We start from the raw sequence: 15,816 nt of genomic DNA, 5'->3' as shown, positions 1-15,816 counted from the left end.
CTTTCAGTGATTCGTGTCTGTAGCTACAGAAAGTGAACCATTATTTTTCCTTCCTTAAGCATTTCTGAGTGAGAGCTCCTTTGGAGCTGGACTTTTTTGAACTGTATGTTTGTAGGGGACCTAACACAACAGCATTTTATCTAACTGAGATTTCCAGATGTTACTGGGGAATAGATCATTAAGGCTTCTACTTAATGTGGTATGAAAAAGAAAAACTGTAAATGATCTTTTAAATTTTTCTTCTGTAATGTAAGCTGGGAATAATATGCACTGGAATATCTGGATTTATAAATTTGTTGTTACAAAGGCACAAATGAGAGCACAATCATGACTTAATCATTCTGGAAGACTTTACTATCTAAATATGATTTTGTTTATGGCTGTTTTCAAGTTTGTAGAAAATGAAAAAGAAAACAAGAGATATTTCTTTCTGAGACTGATGAACACATTAACATTTATTGTGGAAATATCAACAAACTTTGCAAGAATACAGACTGCTTCTTTCATACCCTATCTGTATTCTTGAGTGAGAGTGGAGGACTTCCCTACAAAGTTGTTCTCAATGACAACTATGTTACTTCGCAATGCCTTATTCCATATTAAATATGATTAAATTTTATCTCCTGCAAAATCCTCTTCATTGTTTTCATTCAAAGAATAAACAACTATACTTTTTCCATGTAAAAGAAAAAACAAGTAATAAATATGATTAAACAGAATTTTATACCATTTTCATCCAATTCCATCTGTTCAATTTGCATTATCACAGTTCCAGTATATTACTAGCTCTTTTCCATCAGAAATAATGAAAACCTAAATTGAAGCAGTTGTTATTTATAAAAAAGGCATTTTCCAACCCAAGGCCTTCAGCGAGAATTATTTTCAACTCAAATTTGGTTACTTATCAGAACTACAGCAGTTGGCTACAAGGTAGATAAATATATACACAAAAATCTGGAAAAAATCAATTTCAATGTGGCTTTACTGATAGCACTGACAAGACAGCACCATATTTTCAAATATTCAAACACCAATTAGGATGAAGTTATATTTCCAAATATGATGTATTTTGGAAAAATTGTGGCACAATCAACAGTACATTAATTTTAAAATCTTTCCCAAATAAAAAAAAATGGCAATATGCTTAATGTATTTGAAATACATATGGGTCAATGTCATAGAAATTAAACAATGAAACACTGTTAAATATGTTGCTAGATCACAATGACAGAAGGAATTAACAGGAATAATTAGAGAAGTTTTGAGAATATTATCCATCAAGACCTAATTCCTTTCTTTTTCTTAATCCAGAAATTAATATCTGTTCTCTTATATAAAATTATTTACATCAATAATGACTCTACAAAGAAACTGTATTAAAAACTTCCTCATTAGTTAAGTTTGCTAAGCAGTTATCCAAATGAGTTATTTATAACAGAGGGGAGGCCAAGTATTGTCAGCATTTCTTGGTGAAACATGAACCATGTTCAGATCCTGTCCAGTAAGGATTTTTCCTCCAGACTCTTCCATGACATATGCTATCTTACTGACATACAGAGGTATATGTATATATTATTTTTTTTTCAAAACACTGTGATGACATAGTGATTTTGTTCTAGTTATACCTCCCGTTTCACCAGCTCTACTGAAACCTGACTTTAGTCTGGGTTAAAATTCCACTTATGCTATTTGCCGAATATTGGAATTCTTGTTGGTCTTTTTAAGCTTTTCCCTTTCAGACTAATTCAGAATGCTCACTTTGACTATCAGCTCTATGGCATGCTCTCAGGGCATTATTGTGACCTAAATTTCTGAGCCAAATCGGAAGGTTTTCCAATGGGCATGAAGAAATACATTATTTTTAAAATGGTATATGTGCAAAGAGAGTCAGACTGATGGTTATAGATAGAATTATCTTTTCTTGAAAGTGAACCTGGATCTGTTCAGGTGCGAAACCCGTCAGCTATTGCAGAATAACAGCCTGTATAACTCAGTTCTGCATTATAAGCAGCTCTCTCCAGATCCTAAATGACAGCAATCCATTTGCTGAGCTCTATCTGAATTATAGTTGCTTCCAAATGGACAATAATATTTGTTGATTTTTCATTTCTCTCAACTGTGTTTTCTGAAATGACTGCAAGCTGCCAGCATGGTACGCTGCCATTAATTTAGATGAAATGGTTTCCCTGCTTTTCTAAGGACCTGAATCTGGGAAAATTTCAGTCTGGTCCCCCACCCACACATTTTCATCCTGTTTCCCTCATCCACACAGCATATGCTTCAGGTCAGGCCTGCTCCAGTGAGCAGCCAAACAGGCATGTGTCTCCTGAATGAATTGCTTCAGCAGGAAGGAAATGGATCATGTGCTATAATGCCATGCATAGCATTTGCAAATACTATAGTTTAGATTCCAATAAAGAAATCACATATTGTCACATACAGTTGGCACCTTCCAAGGGTTGGGCAGTGTAACTAATACAGTATTAAATGGTCCTGAGATTAAAGCTACAATTTATTTTCTAATAAAGGTATGCAAATTCTTTGAGCTGCAAGACTGACCATGTAATTGCACTGTGCTATAAAAGGTGCCTATTTAAGTTATGTTGTTTAGGGCTTGACTCCAGTGAAAGAAAGACAACGTGGGAGTCTCCATGTGTATTAGCTAAAAAAAAAAAAAAAAAAACAACAAAAAACAAAAAGAACAAAAAAACCCCAACAAACAAAAACCCAAAATACCCAAAACAAAAGCTATTTCCACTGCAAAGATTTTTATGAAAACACAATCTATTTTTTTCAGAATGCAAATTCATAAAATTCAGTCTGACTTTAAGATGTCTTGCTGGTTTTGTTTCTTTAAAATACAAAACACAGTCATTCTTCTGATCAAAGCCATGCAATGAAGCATCCTGGAGCCTGTCACTAGAAGCAAGTTTGGGGCAAAGCTGTGATTAATTTTTCCTATCATTCTTGATCTTGAAATATAAGTAAAAGAAATCTCTGAAGTCTCTTTTACAGACTTCATTGTGATTTATATGAAGTGAAGTAGAATTTAACAAGTGCTCTTTGCAAGGGCATGGTGGCATTTCTGAACTGTCCTAGATGACAAGCCAGATCTCCTGCTATAGCTGAGCTCTGTTCTGCTCCAGCACCAGAATACTTTAAGTACACCAAGGCTCCTTTCTGGCAGTAGACACCAAGATTGTAAGTGGAAGAGGTGTGCACCCAATCTGTCTTTCCTTCTCTATCATAGAGACCTAACTCAGCATGCTCCAGAACCTGGGAACACAAAGTAGATGTAGCCAGTGGTTTCTCCAAATGTCCTCCTAAGCATTGTCCCTAGTCTTATATTTAGGTTATAAACTGTTCAGTGAAGAGAATGTCTTGATGTTGTGTCCAGCAATAACATTAAAGGGCTCCTAACTGTTGCAGCTTTCCTGATCAAACCTTCCCAAGTTCACTCTGGATTATATGAAACTGCTCAAGAAACATTGGAGACAATTGCCTGATCTCTGGAGCCTTCCTGCGTTGCTACGGGCCCTGTCTAAGCTGCTGATGTTCAGACACCTTGTTGGCTAGAGTTCTGGTGTGGTTTCAAAACACAACTACCAGTTTAAAAATATAAAGCAGCTTTCTGAAATTGCCTGCCCAAGGACAAAGTAAGGTCATACATAATGAGATATCAAAGCTTTACTTTTCTATAACTTTTGGGTTTTTTTTAATAGGGACTTATTTAACGTATGACTCCCTCTCAAAATGAAGCAGCATGAAAGATGCTTTCAACACAAACGAGAGCTTCTTCCTCACCGCTGCAGATGCAGTTATCTCTACTGGCACCAGCTGACCTTTCTCACCTGGGAATTTGCTGTCTTCATGTTGAATGTCATCTACAGCCTTCTTAATTCAGAATTTTTTCTTCTTTCCAAGACTATTTGTGTAGTTCAGAATAATTACAAATCCGGCAACGTTCAAGAGATTAAATTAGTTTTTGAATGATTTTGCCAGGACACCAAACAAAAACTTTGTATTAAATGATATATTTACTTTTAAGAAGGTTGTTTATTCAGACTGCTTATTAGATTCATTAACATAAGTTAATTATGCTGGCACAGAACACAGTGATTCAGTACTCATAAAAGTGACTAATTAGAGACATGGTACCTTGATAAACCTTCAAAACTCTTTCTTAAAATGGCTGATACAAAGTGAGCCTCCATGTTTACTTTTCCTTTATTTAGCAGGTTTTATTTTGGTTGTGTATGGTGGACTTCCTGACTATAAAAAGACAGGAATAAATTAAAGTGGCAAGGAATGTAGCAAAAAACAATAAATAGTTTAGCAGGCACAATCTACAAAATAACAGGAAAGAAATGTAACCTGAACAGCTGAAAGAAAAATGGCAAAGAGCAGATATGATAACTGTGTCTAACTACTTCAGGAGAAGTAACGTGAAATATGGGGAGGGATTACTTCAAGTGATTAAGAGCAATATAATGAGTAATAGACTGAAACTTGAAGAAAGAAAATTAATTTACATTAGACATAAGGAATAAAAATGCTAAAAGCAAGGACAATCAGACAATGGAGAGGTTTGCCGAGAGGGGTAATTGGAGGAACACCATTAGGAACACTCCAGAGTAGACTAGATAAAACATGCACAGGTTTAATACTGAGAGCAAATCCTGCCCTGCTGCAGAATGATAAACTAAATAACTCCTGGTAAGCTTTCCTAACCTATTATTTCAGTGATTTCCATGAAAAAGATGAGATATGGATGAACGTGATTTAGTTGAGCTCTGATTTAGCAAGTTTTAGAGAGTGATTTTCAGAGCTGAATTCCTCCCAGTGAGCCTTGGTAGGGAAATGAAGGCTGACAAAGCTAAGTATGGAAACTTGACAGCGAATGCCAGACAGAAATGAGAAGAAACAAAATCCAAAAGAAGCAAATATATCTTCCATAGCCATATGCTCCAGTCGTAGTCACTGCCTTAATCATCCTTCAGACGCAGTTTCACGCACAGACACCTGTCTGATCTTTGAGAGCACATACTGTGACATGTATGTGTATCCCAGTACACAGGCTGCCAGAACAACAGCCCAACAGCTTCACAAGTGTAACAAAACAAAGCCCTGAACAACCCTTCCAAATCTGCATTAATTACTGAATGTGTACTTAGCTAAGGCGAGCTGTAATTCCATCTAATTTTTTTATTATTTTTTTAGCCAAAATCACCCTGGCACTGAGCAGAATGTATTAAGTGCTTTTCTGGGGTGTGGAATATACAGTAGCTCTATTATGAGCCCATGATAATTCATAAGCACTTCTACCCCTCATCTTAATCTGTGATCTAATTTGGGATCTCATTTTCTTCCACCCTCATCCCATCTCCCCCTACATTATCCTCCAAATAAAATACGCTCACAGAATACCAGAATAGAAATAGAAGTCTATAAATCTTTCAGAAGCATTTATAGAGCTGCTTTGCACTGTGGCATGCATTCAACTGACAGCTGCTGCATGCCTTTGTGTTCTCATTCATTAGACATTGCTGTCTGGAATAACACCGGCATAGTGGAATTCTTTATATCCTAATTATCTTTGGCTGTTTCGCTGGCTTCACAAGGTAGATACTTTGTGTGTATATTAGTAAGAATGTCCAAGGTATTGTTCTGGTTGACCAGCAAACATCAAATGTTCTGGAGAACCTTCTCACAATTTAAAATAAATAAATCTGAGCAGTAAGTTGGAATGGGTCCATTTCTTTAGGTAAGGAACAGTAGGTATTCAAAGACACAATTAAGGTAAGTGGAATAATGGCCTTTCTCTGACCTGAAATATTTAAAGAATTTCAGGTCATTCCTAAAAATGAAAAAAGGAGCAAGGAAAACGGGGCAGCATAAAAGGGCTGTGGTTCCAAGACAACACAAGCTGGAGGAACAAATTCACAGAATCATAGAATCATAGAATTATTTAGGTTGGAAAAGACATTTGAGATGACATCAAGTCCACCTGTTAACCCAGGACTGACAGTCTATCACTAAACCATGTCCCTAAGCACCGCATCTACATGTTTTTTAAATACTTCCAGGGATGGTGATTCCACCACCTCCCTGGGCAGCCTGTTCCAATGCTTGACAACCTTTTCAGTGAAGAAAATTTTCTTAAGATCCAGTCTAAACCTCCCCTGATGTAACTTGAGGCCAATTCCTCTTGTCCTGTTGCTTTTTACTTGGGAGAAGAGACTGACATCCACCTCACTACAACCTCCTTTCAGGTAGTTGTAGAGAGCTACAAGGTCTCCCCTCAGCCTCCTCTTCCCCAGACTAAATAGTCCTGGTTCCCTCAGCTGCTGCTCTAGACCCTTCACCAGCTTCACTGCCCTTCTCTGGACACACTCCAGCACCTCAGTGTCCTTCTTGAAGTGAGGGCACCAAAAGTGATCACATTATTCAAGGTGTAGTCTCACCAGTCCCGAGTACAGGGGCACGATCACTTCCCTAGTCCTGCTGGCCACACTATTTCTGATACAAGCCAGGATGCTGTTGGCCTTCTTGGCCACCTGGGCACACTGCTGGCTCATGTTCAGCTGCCTGTCAACCAACACTGCCAGGTCCTTTTCCTCCAGGCACCTTTCCAGCGATAGTCCTCAAGCCTGTAGTGTTGGATTGAGTTGTTGTGACCCAAGTGCGGGACCTAGCCCTAAGCCTTGTTGAACCTCCTACAATTGTCCTCAGATCATTGGTCCAGTTTGTCCAGATCCCTCTGTAAAGCCTTCCTACCCTCAAACAGAGCCACACTGAACCATAACTTGGTGTTATCTGCAAACTTACTGAGGGTGCACTCAATCCCCTTGTCCAGATTGTCGATAAAGATATTAAACAGGACCGGCCCCAATACTGAGCCCTGGGGAACACCACCATTTGTGACTGTCCACCAGCCAGATGTAACTCCATTTATTACCACCCTTTGGGCTCGGCCACACAGCCATCTTTTTACCCAGCACAGAGTACACATGTGCAAGCCGTAAGCAGCCAGTTCCTCCAGGAGAATACCATGAGAGACGGTGTCAAAGGCTTTACTAAAGTCCAGGTAGACAACATCCACAGCCTTTTCCTCATCCACTAGTGGGTCATCTTGTCATAAATGGACATCATGTTTGTCAAGCAGGACCTGTCTGTCTTAAACTCCTGCTGGCTGAATCTAATCCCCCGGTTGTCCTGCACATGCCACATGATGGCACTCAGGTTGATCTGCTCCATAACCTTCCCCAGCAATGAGGTCAGGCTGACAAGCCTGTAGTTCCCCAAATCCTCCTTCTGGAATTTCTTGTAGATGGGTGTCAGACTGGCTAACCTCCAGTCTTCTGGGACCTCTTCATAAGGTAGCTCCACGTTAGCTCCATAAATAGCTTTGTTAGCTTAACAGTGCTGATCTGTCAGATATACCTCAAGTTTTAAAAGTATTGATGAGAATGTCATAGTTTTAAGAAGACCACGTCCATACAAACTTAAATGCTTTGCCTTGACCTAAATACCAAGGAAGTAACGATATCATTCCTGGTGAGGTGTCAGTCATCAAAAACGTCAGCTTCCAAACAATCGGATATGTCTGTGTTGGACAGCAATAGCTGGTGCGCTGCATTTTTAATTTCTCTAATTTCCTATTTAAAAATCCTTCTTAAACAAAATGTCAGTTAATGATATTGAAATAAGACAGAATTTCGCAAGTCATGCCATCTGATTTTTGTACTTGCAGGTCTACTCGGGATCTTAGCAACAATATATATTGTGTTTATTAGCAAATTTCTAATACAACATTTACATTAGCAGTCTTAAAGAGTTGTGACTTCTACAGAAAAGCAAGTAAAACAGTTGTTGCTCTTTGCTGCATGCTAATGGGCACCATTTCCAGCATTGCATATCTTCAGGGCCTGCTGGTCTGGAGGCTGTATCCATACCCTTGGGGAACATAAAACAGAGATGACACAGGGTATCTAATTGTGGCAGTGGACTCTCAAATGGAGGCACTGCAGTGATACAGTCCCTCAGTACATTATGTGAACACTAAAGTTGATGCTTGCAGTCTTTAAAGCAAAAATACAGCCTGACTCTCTTTTTTCAAAGTCTGCCATTTGCCTCAGTAAGGCTTGATTTAGATGCTTGAACTAATGTTTTATTTTAGAGAAAAGGTTTCTAAGATGTGACAGGGAAGGATGAGGCTGAGCTGAAGTTTTGAGTCAGCCATTCCTAAGCAATATGAGCTTAACGCTGTTGAACTTCGTATATGTCATTATATATACACTTAGGTTCATGCATTCCTGGACCAATTTTTTACAGGAGCAGGTGCTGAAGCACTAACAGTGACCACCTGTATCTCACAGTCCAAATCTAAGCTAGATGCACCTTTTATCTCACTTGTCAACAAACGTTAGCATTTTCTCAGCTTTCAATGCCTACAGATTAGGATGTCGCTCCATTACAACCACAAAGGCTGGAAGGCAAAGGCCAGTAGCAGCATAAAAGCCAAGACACTCATTTAATACAGTTGGTGAGCTATACAGACTGACAGCAATCCAGGGCACTTTACTTTCACAACTGTAATTTAACAGAGAACTGGCAAAAAGGAGATGAGACATACACATTAGATGGAAAAGTATTTAAGCCATGTATGCAGTTAACTACTTACAGCTGAGTGACAGAGAAGGGAAGGCACTGACCACAGCAGACTCTTCGGTCTGTACCAACACCGTAAGGATACCTGTAATGTCTTTTTTAAGACACAGAAAGAGTAGTGGTCAAAGGGGCTGGGCAGACGAGGAAATGACAAGTGTGTCATTTAGAGTGACATGGCATGCGCACGACCGAACACATGATATTAGTAGGACTGCATGCTAAGCAAATTACTGAGTAAATACATTGAGAAATACATGACCAATACTTGAGAGGAGGTGATAGCCGTGTACTGAATGCATGTCAGGATTAAATTGAAATAATCAGGTATGCTTCTGCATGCAAACAGAGTTTTTCATCCAAGTGACTGGTTCAGCTGTATATCTGTCTCTTTTTTGGTCACTGGAATGATAACCTCCCTACTCACCATGCTTCCTTCAATAAAACAAGCTTGAGCTTGAATGACACATGCAGTGCTGAGTAAAACTTTGTGGATGGGCATGACTGAACAGGTATGATCTATAGTATGTAGCGACCATGCTTACATTATCAGCTTGCTCAGCCCTACAAGAGCAGATCTAGTGAACAAAAGAGCAAAAACAGTTGGATGGCTAGCTCTACTCCAGCCCTGTGGAATAAATACCCTGTAATGGCTGGAGCACATTAGATGCACTTCTGGAGCACATCTGCCTGTTTAATTTCACCCCAGTGGAACCTAGTTCATGTGATGAGACAACCGCAACATGAACAAAAGCACACTGAGTGGGGATGATCACAATATTCAAGTCAAAAGCACAGTCCCAAACTAAAATTGAACTCCAGTGAGAAGCAACCATCAGTGATTTGAGATGCCTGTGGTGGTAATAGCACCCACTGAGATTCTCCAGCAGTTTCCCAGCACTATTCCTGTTAAGCCCTTTAAGATGTTCTGGCAAAACTTTAACCCCTCTACATGTTATGTACTTTTGTTCTGTTCCTTTGTATTGTGGTGACAAGAGATCCGAGTCACGACCCCACTGTATAGTCTTGTGCCATACTAATTCAATACATTAATTATACATAATATGTGTATATACACATGTATACATTACATATCATTGCACCAATGTACTTGTGGGTGGATTCATCTCACCAAACTTAACTCCTACAAAGTCAGGTAGCTAGACTGGTGAAGTGTCTAATCTCTCCATAACAGTGGAGAGGAAAAGAAGCACTGCCAGACTTCTGTTGAGTCCACTCTCAAATATATGGCAAAGACAGGTATATCGAAACACCCTCCAGAAATATTTTTTTTTCTATCATTAGCCATAGAGGCTAATGATCACTGTCTTCACTATATAAGTTTTCAAAGCTCCTGTATTTCAATTTTCTTGTTTCTAGAAGTACATGATATTTCAGTTCAGTGAAAACTGGTTTATCATTATTAAAAAACTATCACTCTCATAGTTGACTGTCACATGATGGGATTTGCCATAACATTGGGAACAGGCTTAACATTGTGTCAGAGCCTGAGGTTATATTGGACTCTACTAAGAAGTCTAGGTGGTTCTTTTTTACTATAGAAATGGAGAAGATATTATTAAAAACTAAAGTAGTGGGTTTTCTTTCTTTTACCATGATACTAAATCCACCAGGCTTTATAACAACTGAACTGGCTTCTCTTAAAACACACAGTTTCTGCAATGAAAATCGCCTATCTTCAGAATGTTAATATGTGCTTTAGTTGTAGATTATTTTAGCATTCCCCCTCACGCAGTTACCAAACCCTCTGGTCAAAAGCACTGACACATCAAAGGTCATTTGGGCCAATGATTACTTTTGTCAGCTGGATAGTTTCTTTCACTTGGCTAATTAATCATGCTCCGCATATTTCTCAGCCTCAGCCTGTCAAACAGTATGTGTCATTATTGGCACTGGGCTTATTAAAGGCACAGCAAAGAAAGTAATTTGCAGTTAATACAGAGATACAACTATAAAGGACAATATCACAGTATTGGACATTGTATAATTGAATAGACTATAGAAATGTCTTGCTTTTCTTGGAACTCAGATATTACCTAGTGCAGCACCAGAAGGACAGGTAGATAAACACAGAAATCCGGTAGTTTAAATCCTACAGTCTTGTCAGATTGTAATTTGATCATAATAATTTTGCAAAATTAACCTCTTAATTGGTATGCTGTACAGCTGGCTTTCATACTGTAATTTAAGACAGGAAAGCATGATATTTTGAAACATGGAAGAATGAAAGACCTAAGATACTGAGGACATAACTGCAAGCAGAATGTCTAAAATTGTGACAGCATTATGAAGATATACATATTTTTGTGAGAAAATATACATTCTCATTTTTAGGCAGATTTTATATAAGCATACATCAAACTGTCCATTTGCACGTACAAGTTGTCTATTGTTTATTTTGCAATAGTGGTCAGTCTAAGCTTAGCTTAGCATTTCTCTACTACTGTGAATGCAAAAGTAGCAGAGAATAAAACCAAATAAACAAATAAAAAAAATACAAAAAATTACTACTCCTGCTAAAAGCTTGCAAGTTAGATGTCTAAGTTCAAAAGGAGCCTAAAGGAACAAGGTGCCGAACATCTAACTATGGCTAGTAAGCTCAGTTTGCAATGACTTATCTTTTCTTTCCTTTATCAGTGGGGACCTTTATTTTAGAAGAATAGCATAGCCTGTAAATATTAGAATGTTTGTATTTTGGCAAATAAAGATTGCAAAGATTAGAGGACATCCTTAGGTTTATATTTGTGGGAGTTGCAAAAACTTAATTTCCTGGGCTCCTTTCTAGTTCTTTACCTACAAAGCTATCCTTTTCTTTCCGTGGGAGAGCCCCAGTAACTTTAAAGCTGTGCTTAGAAATATGTCTTCCAAATCCAAAGAAAATGTTAAAGGATATGCAGGTAAATATAATCAATATATATTGTAATTTAATTAACAAACATAAAAGAGGTGGAAACCTCTACTGTTTGACTCATCTTGTTTTTCCTATAACAAGGCCCTTTTTCAGGTGTTTGTAATATTCTTTCTAAACTTGATCTGTTCCCATATAGGGCAAATATATTATTTAGCACATGTTAAAAAACACAGAAATATTTTATTTGCAATTCTGTGGCTAAGCTGTGATTTCATATTTGGCAATATCAGGGGTGGCTTTGTGATTTGTATGAGCCTTCTGAACATATACTGACATCTGAACTAATATAAGCTTTTGAAAATATGAAGAATTACTCAGGTTGTTCAGCTGGGAATAACTTCGTCCCCTCTCAGCCCACACAGATGAGGAGGCAGTGAGTGCAGGAAGAGAAGCAGCTAGCAGCAACGGGCTGTGAGGATCTGAGGACGTCTTTCCTGCAGGGACTGTTCCCAGGTATACTGGAGGAAACTCCGGTAATGAAATTAAAGGTGGAAAACTTACCTTCTTGTCTTTCTCTCAAACTTTGTGAGAGTGATTTAAAAACCTGTACTTTCTTGCCCTAAACCTTCTCTTGCCTGACAAGGACTGTGGCAAACTCAAATGCAGAATGGTCTCATGCAGGAAGGAGGAAGCATTCCAGGGCTGGACCACAGGATGTGGGGCTGTGGGGAGCCCATGGCAGCAGGGGGAAGGTGAGCACTGCTTGGAAGAGGAGGCTGCGGCATGTCAGGAGACAGGACTGGGGGAGGAAAATTTTGAAGAAGGCAGAGGAGAGGCGATGATATTAGAGAAAAACAAGCAGAGGAACACATACCCAGCAGAACACATGCCCAGAGTTTGGAACAGAAAACAGGACTCCAGCTTTAGTTTTCTCTGGTATCAGCTGATAACTGTGAAACCCACTGCAAAACACCTTGCCCCTGAGTGCTGGTCTGCCGAGGAAGGGATAACTCTTCTATCCAAAATTCTGTCAGCTCAGAGGGCCTAGACTGCACTAGCCAGATGATTATTTTTCTTTCTTGTTTCTTTATTAAAAACAACAACTTCAACTCAGGAAACTGAAAAATCCAAAAGATCATTGTTAGTGATTGGGTAAGAATTGGGTGCCATGTATGATTTTAATTTGCTGCTGATAGTTGTGGATGTTGTAGATATGGTTATCTTTATTTACATGTTGCACACTATTTCTTTTTTCCCACAGGAATCCAGCTTCTCTTACAGCTATAGATGAGGCTTTAACTGAACCAACTATTTTATAGATGTATTTATGTATTTATTTATGTGTGCTGTGTGTGCATTTGTAGATATTAATACATTTATCTTTGCTGTTTAACAATGGCCCTGTGTCTTGTTTACTCTACGTTATTAAATCCTTGCTATGAAAATAAAGCATTATTAATTTCCTCACAGGGTTTTCTATAGCTATCTGCATTATAGTATCTCAGTGCTTGAGAGTTGTGTTCACATTATTGCGGTGGTGGCTGAGATGAGAAGGAACCAAACACCATTCTACAGAAAGCTCTGGACTTTAACATAAGAACCATTCATGCAAAAAATTACCAATAATTTCCATTGTGTCATTTAGACAGCCTTTGACTTGGTAGTTTTGATGATCTATTTCTATATAGAGTGCAATGCATTCACAGCAGTTGCAAAGATATAAATCCAGAGTCAAGTTGGATTGGTGGTCTGCTTCTGCAGGCAGTGGAGACAAGACAGGTTTGCTTTGCCATTGGCACAGAAGAAGCCAGAGGAAGGGGCAGAGCTATGAGGGTGATCTCAGAAAAAAACTTATTCCTTTGTGGAAGCATCAGATTTGAATGGGTCCAGGAGAACCAGGTTTGCTGCTCCTGCTGCAACCAGAAATAGGGCAGGAGAGATGGAATGAACTACTGATATCCAAGAGGAATTTTACTTCTTCACAGCCACACTTGCTGTCCTTCAACCCCCAAACTTTTCCACAGTCACAGAAGTCAGCTTGTCTTTGCAGGACCTTACCAAGGCAGAGTAGTCAGTGGGGCACGGCCACTTTGTAACTCTTTTTTTTTTTCCATGCTCCTATAGTGCTGACCCACTCTACTGCCTTTTTTCTGTATGCTTGAAGCCAACTCTAGATACAGCATTGACAAAACAATGTACATAGATCTGTGTGTGTCACAGTTTGACAAGTCATCTGTAAACTTTGTTTTGCTCAGTAGTAAAACCTCCTCATTTTAAAAGGCAATTAGCATTTACTTTTGTTAGTGCATCAGTAAGTTAAACTTTTCTCTTCCTTATTACTATTAGCTCATACAATAGTTGTTCCCAATACCTCAGTCCAATTGTTCCTTTTAAAAGACAACAGTCACTGTCAATCAGCTTTCATTACCTGAAGTGCTTACCTTCAGCCCTGACAAACATTTTCCTTCTCCTTCTTGTTTAAAAAGCTTGGTTTGGAACATCATATAAATTGGTTTGTTGTTTTTTCTGGTTTTGAATAATCCAGTTAAAAGCCATTTTGCCCAGAGATTAATGCTCTTCAGAACCACAGGGTGGCTATAAAAAAAGCTGCCAGAGGTACAAAGAAAACTGTTTGTGTACCATATATAAAGACATGAAATGGAAAAGTCAAGAGAGGGTGGTAAGGAAAGGTCAAGGAAACTTCAGAAGAGTCAGATTAAAATGAGCCATAGGGAGATGAAGTGGGGTGGGTGAGATTAGGACAGTTTTTCAAAGGAGAATGCATAGAGAATGTCTTCATACATCTAACAGACATATTTTTGTTCTTCCTCTTATGCGCATGGGGTACTGGCTTTTTCCAAGAGTGCCTCAAGCACAGGATATTAAAATCTTTTTCTTTCCAAAGTAACACATTTGGAACAGTGAATTCTGTAGAGACAATAGAACAAAGAATCATCATCTGAACCTCATTTTAGAGTATTTGTGTTTAAATCGGCAAGACTCACAGTTGGAGTAGATAGCAAAATAACACTTCTATCATCCTGGTGAATTTACACAGAGATAATTCAAATAAGAACATTAAAGAAAGTGGTAAGCTTGCTTGTTGTGGTGAGGAGGAAATGGCAGCCATCATTAAACAAACACAAGGAAAAAGGAAATCAAGCTGAGAGCAGCAAAAGAGTAGCAGGAGTGTGAGGAGAAAAGACAAAAGATGGAAATATTCAGCAGTCCCTCAGGAATGAATTTTGGATTCAATCTGCTTCCAGCTTCAGTCTGCTAGTTAACTTCAATGAAACCTGTGGCGAGCTAAGGTCTGGGCAAAGTAATCACTGGAGTTTCTGTCTTCAACGGGAGACACGCCCCACAATGTATCAGTGGTTTACAATTTACTGGACATGAAAGAAATTTGACAAACCAGGAATGTGGAGTCCCCCTTCTTCTTCTGGGTGTCTGAAGGAGCCGAAGTGGTGATGGATTTTCTTGGATGTGCCAAACTCCTCGTGATAAGTAGCATGGTAAAGTGGCTACAGCCGCAGCGCTGAGTACCATATATATGGGGACAAGAAAGAGTACAAATCTGTCCAGTTACGTCTCCTTATAAAATGGGTTATCTGTCACTGCCTTATTAGCAGCCTTTGAATGCAACTACTCACACCAAACCCTTGAGATCTGGATGTGGTGCAGAAATCCCCTGCTGGTATGCTGCCCCGTGCATGTTCACTTAAGGCAGGCAGAGTGTGCAGTTTTGTCCATGCAGCATGAGGAGCGGCCAGCTGCAGTCCTGGTTTCTAAGCTGTGCTCAAGACGAATGACCTACAGAGCCTGCTGTAGAGTTGAGTGCATGCTTAGAGCAAATTGAATGCTGCAAGATTTTTACAGCAAGTCTCTAAAGAGTTCTGTTAAGCATGTAAGAACACGGTTTTTGAAAGGCTTTATAAGCTGGTCAAATCAGTGTAAATAATCAAGCAAAAGTAATGGCCACTTTTATGACCTCAAGATTAGTCATCTGCCAAAATTGAAACCAGTGTCTAAAAAACAGAGACAATAGGGCTCTTTGAAGAAACAACTGGAGATGCTGTAACTTAGGTAAACCATCTCTTCATCTAATTTTAGTCTTGAAAATGCCAAGAAACATTAACTGCAAGCATTACTGCTGTCTCTGCTTAAAAGAAATAAGAGCATGCAACCACCAAATTGCTAGAGTATGCTGCTTCCCTTGCCACAGCCTGCTGTTAAATCCCACCCAGCATTGTTTACTAAGGTGTCACACTGCAGAG

The sequence above is a fragment of the Falco punctatus genome (genome assembly GCF_963210335.1).
Source record: "Falco punctatus genome assembly, chromosome: 2".
Lineage (NCBI taxonomy): Eukaryota > Metazoa > Chordata > Aves > Falconiformes > Falconidae > Falco > Falco punctatus.
This window is presented reverse-complemented; position numbering follows the sequence as displayed.